The following is a 4,270-nucleotide window of genomic DNA, read 5'->3' as shown; positions in this document are numbered from 1 at the left end:
ACTCTTCTCTCATCCCTCCTGTCTCCTCCTCTCCCCTCCCCTCTCTTCTCCTCTCGCTTTCCCCATTTGTCCCTTTCTCTCTCTCTCTCTCTCTCTCTCTCTCTCTCTCTCTCTCTCTCTCTCTCTCTCTCTTCTCTCTCTCTCTCTCTCTCTCTCTCTCTCTCCTCCCTCCCTCCCCTCGAAAAGATAACACCTGGCCTCCATTTAAAGGACCACATTGAGGCTCATCCAGATAGCTTCCCCTTCTCCTCCGCCGCAATTGCCAGAGCTCCCATTTCCATAGCCACCTCCCAGTTTGAAAGCGTTCCCTTCCCTACGGGATTAGAACCGGCCCACAGATTGCTTCCCCTTTACAGTCAGGAAAACTAAGGCCGAGAGCCACAAAGTGACTTCCAGAGCTTGAGCGCAGCGGAGTGTAAAGGTTAGGGTTAGGAAATGCGCACCCACTGTCTCACGCATCTCGGTGAATACCGGGCCAGACTAGACAGAACTTTGAGTCTTTGGGATCTTAAGCACTTCAGCCCCAAGCCTAGTTCTCATAATTCCGGTTTCCCCAATCCAAGACTCTGTATTTGCCTGGCAACCTTCTCCCGGGCACATCTCCGTCCTTCCCTTCCCACCCCAGACACCCTCACCGCGTCTGCCATTCGGGAAGGCTGGCTCACCGAAGCTTCATTTCGGCACCCACAATTCCCACGTAACCGGCCCAATTGCAGTTTCGTAGGGTGGTGAGCGGACGAATTGTTTCTGAGTTTTCCGATAATGAGCTACAAGGGTTTTCTAATTAATTACCATCTCGTTTAAGATGCTACAAAGTAAAAACTCCGTCGCTGTGAGCAGGATTCGAACCTGCGCAGGGAGCCCCCATTAGATTTCGAGTCCAACGCCTTAACCACTCGGCCATCACAGCTCCTGAACCTGCAGTCGCCGAGCAAGAGAAACGGTGGCCTTGGGATGCTTAAAAAATCGGCCACCGGGATATAGAGCTGGAGGGCGTCTGGTCTGCAGCCGATGCGGGCGACGGTCTATATCACGTAACGCCCTCCCAAGAGCCCGGGCTGCCCAGTGGAAGCGATGGTGGGATGCACTGCGATTGTCTAAAGCGGGGTCCGCAGCGGCTGCTGGAGGGAGGGAGCGAGCACGGGCCGGTGGCGAGGGAGAAGTGCCCGGGGGAACACGGGAGGTCCAAAGCTTCCATTCACACAAGAAGAAAATAATGATGCTGATGCTGATGGTGTCTCTATATTTAAAGATTTACAGCAAGAGAAATAAAACGACGGAGCATTTCTCTAGTGCTTTAAGGTTTGCAAAGCACTTTACAAATAGCTTGTTTGATCCTCGCAATGACTCTATAGGGCAGGGGCTACCCCTCCTTTTACTGATGAGGAAATGGAAACAGATAATTACGGGACTCGCTCAGGGTCCCACAGCTTCTAGCAATTGTCTGAGGCTGGACTTGAAATCCACCTTCCTGACTCCAGGTTCAGTGCTCGATCCACTGCTCCCGAGCTGTCAATTATTCTTAACTCCATTTTATTATAAAAAAAAAAAAGGATTCAAGAAGACTGAACTGAATAACTTTTGTCTTTGTACACTCAGCATTGAGAAGTGTCTGACCCGTCAGCCGCTTTAATACATGGTCATTGATTGACTTAGGGACTTGCCTGAGATCTCAGAGTCAGCCAGGATCCAAGCCTAGATCCCAAATCAGCTTGGATTGTCCAGGTTTGGAGAGAATTGGACCACGGGCTTGTCTAAGGAAGCATCGATGGCATTGGGACTAGAAGCAAACATGTATTAGTGCCCGGAGAATTGGGTTTCCATCCTGACTCGCTGAACTCGGGGACTTTTCTGGTTGATTAATGAATTTTCTCCTTCACTAAGTCAAGGAAAGCCTGGCGTTGCTTTGCCCCTAGGCCTACACAGGGATGGTCCTAGTCTCCAGTCTGTCATCAGCCACAAGGATCCAGCCTTTTGAATCCAATACTCTGAAATTCCTCAGATACTAATCTCCTATCCTTCAATCTTCCCTTCAATTTAAACCTTCTCAGTTTCCAGGTTAATATCAAGCCCCTGGACTCTCATATTTTCTCAAACTATCAACCCCAGGCTAGAATGGAGTAGACCGCTCTCAGGAACATCAAGTTGTTCAAATAATCTGGCAAAAAGTGATGGAAGTTCAAACCGAAGTGGTAGGAACTGATGGACTAAGGAAGGAATAAGGAGCTGATCCCTTGGGTACATGGGATAAGAAGGGGGTAGGCAATGCTAGATTTAGAAAAAGAGGACTTGTATACAAATCTGGACCCTTCCATATTCTAATAAACACACAAGTCCTTTTGAAATTGGGAGGCACTCCCTAATTGGATTTCATTTCAGAATGCATCAGGCAGTTATGTTGGCTTTCTGTTTCTGTGCCTCTTCCCCAATGGAAACTTAACCTTTACCAATAACATCTCAGGGTTCTGATAGGTGAGTTCTTACCTGGCCTTGCTTCCAGCCAGGTCTTCCCTTCACTTCTTAGCCCTGGACCATCCTCCCCCGCTTTCTTTCCCAGTAAATACTCTATCTCCCTATTTACGTAACACCTTTCCCCTTGGACTGGAAGAGATTCCATCTCCCAGAACCTCCTTTCCTGGTCTGGGTCGCACATATCTATAGAATCTTGAGATTTGGAGCTAGAAGTCACCTTAAAGCTTATTTTACCCAACCTCCAGTTGACAGATGAAAAAAAAAAAAAACTTGATACCCAAAGTGGTGTGATTTGTCCACTGTCAGTAAACATCAGTGGAAGAATAGGATTCCAGGTCCTCTTATTTACAAAAAGCATGCATTTTACACTCTAAGCCCAGAGTCTTCTGCTCCTGTCTCAACACCCCTTAGTTTCTAGGTGCTTAATAAAAGCATTACTTGTCTTGCTTTCAAACTTTAATCAATGCCTTGGTCTGAAGCCAACTGACAAGGCTGGGCTTTACCTGCTGCACCTCTCATCTCCCCTTCAGATCTGTTGCTACTCCTTAAATATACACTAGTGGGCTTTTTTTAAAGGCAGATTTAAGGGAGGAGTTAATGTAGCAAAGGGCAGCCAGGCTATAAACCTCAGTGAGAATGTCTTTCTCAGATTTTTTCAAATGCTCCTTAAAAGATAAGATTTTGAGAGACAATGGGGAGAGATTAAGCATCTGTGGCTCTCAGATATGAAAATCTGAAGCAAATGGCCCTTCTCCCTGTTATTGTCAAAGATCTGTCTCTGAACCCATCCTCCCTTTAGCTGAGGTTCCTTGGGGTCCTGGTGGGTACCCTTTCTCATTAAAGGAAACAACTCTTCTCTAGCCTAAAGGTCTTGGGGGTTGCAAAAGTAAGGGCTGAAGGGACTTGATTTTAGCTGGAAACTACTGGGATAGATTTTTCCCCCAGCAGGATGTTTCTATTTTGCTCTCTAAAAGCATGCAAATTTCTTGCAAGGGAAGCAAGATTTATTTCTCATTAAAATATTTGTTCAAGGACCCAATTCAAGCAGCAGTGCCAGGCTCCTCTTCCCCTCACTCTTTGCTTCACATCAGAAAGAATGAGTCACCACTCTGGGCTTGGTGAGAGTTAAGGGAGAGAAAATAAACAGATGCCTCCAAGGGTATTGTTTTAATCAATTCATGAAGATACAGGGGGGAGGGGAAAGGAGGAGGCAGATCTGGAGTCTCCCAAGAGTTAGAGAAAATAGCAAGTTCAAAAATTGTATTTTATTATTACTTCCCTCTTCCCCAGTGTAGCCAGAGACCTATTTTCTAAGGGTTACTTAAGGAAAGGGGCAAGAAAAAGTATTTTCATTTGATTGTCAGCTTCTTGAGCACAGGGCTAGTCTCCATTTCCTCACCTTGTCCAACTTCATAGAGTTATGGCCATAATGGTGGACTCCGTATTCCACCGAGGGGTGCTGGAATGGCCAAATGACTAATTTAGAAAGGATCTTCTAGGCCATCTTTTCCCATTCTCTCATTATCTGAGCACAAGGTTCAAAAGGTAACAGAACCTTAGGAAGCTAATAAGGTTGCTGACTATAAAATGAGATTAAGGGTCATTGGAGAAGTACCTCCTTAAAAAAAAAGTCTTCCAGTGTCTCTGTTACTGTGGTAACTGTATCATGATCCTTTGATACCCTCATTCTTCTCTTTACCAAGATAACCATTCTGAATTCCTTCTCCACATGGCAGAATCTGACTAGACATTGATAAATTGTGGGATAAAACTGAAGGGGATTAAATGAAGTGAATAA

The 4,270-nt window shown here is 45.9% G+C and overlaps 1 non-coding gene across 1 annotated transcript; it reads right to left on the bottom strand.

The window, feature by feature from the left end:
• Positions 1 to 828: 828 nt before the first annotated feature.
• TRNAS-CGA (transfer RNA serine (anticodon CGA)) lies at positions 829 to 910 on the bottom strand. Its single transcript has one exon. It is a non-coding gene; the product is annotated as a tRNA-Ser (tRNA).
• Positions 911 to 4,270: the final 3,360 nt, after the last annotated feature.

The sequence above is a fragment of the Antechinus flavipes genome, chromosome 4 (genome assembly GCF_016432865.1).
Source record: "Antechinus flavipes isolate AdamAnt ecotype Samford, QLD, Australia chromosome 4, AdamAnt_v2, whole genome shotgun sequence".
In the NCBI taxonomy this organism is placed as follows: Eukaryota; Metazoa; Chordata; class Mammalia; order Dasyuromorphia; family Dasyuridae; genus Antechinus; species Antechinus flavipes.
This window is presented reverse-complemented; position numbering and strand designations above follow the sequence as displayed.